Source organism: Trichechus manatus, unplaced genomic scaffold, assembly GCF_000243295.1.
Source record: "Trichechus manatus latirostris isolate Lorelei unplaced genomic scaffold, TriManLat1.0 scaffold00001, whole genome shotgun sequence".
Lineage (NCBI taxonomy): Eukaryota > Metazoa > Chordata > Mammalia > Sirenia > Trichechidae > Trichechus > Trichechus manatus.
Window position 1 is genome coordinate 36,398,579 of NW_004443937.1, and position 686 is coordinate 36,399,264.

Here is a 686-nt window from a genome sequence, read left to right on the forward strand (position 1 = left end):
TGTGTTTATATGTTACACATGAAAAAGTATATATAGACAAGTTAAATATGTTGAGTAAAATATTTTACATAAACTTACAAATTTTCAAGAAGTTAGCCAGTAGGACTAATTTCACAATGGAAAAGTTCTTTATAGACAGCTTTTTCTTCTTAGTCCTGACTTAGAAATGGCTTCTGTTTAGTTCTCACAGCATAGCTTGGCTGTTTCACACTGTGTATGGATATGCACAGTTTTCTGCAGGAATAGGATAATTATATATAGGATCATGATATTCTTTTTATCCATGTGCCAAATGGGAGTACTGATTATTTAATACTCTTGAAGCCTTATGTTACCAAAACATACACCTGAAAAATGGAAATTTATGGAATACTTTGACAAAAAAGTTTCTTTTGTGCTTACTAAAGGAAAGGCTTTCACAGTAGTTTGTGTATCCTTCTTTTTGTTGAAATTTATTCTGTAGTCAGCACTTGATTAGTCATGCCAGGTCCTGCTTTTAAGAGCTTTTCTGAGAATTAGCAAGCTTTTCATTTCATTAAGTCTTCTTTCTCCTGTCAGTTGCCTCACCTGGTTCAGATGAAACCTGTTGCCCTACAAGGAAGGTCAGCATTAGGAAGCAGCTTATGTAGGCTGACGCTCTGCGTGGTAGCCAAACGTGCTGGCCTTTGTCGGCCGAGTGGAGGCTA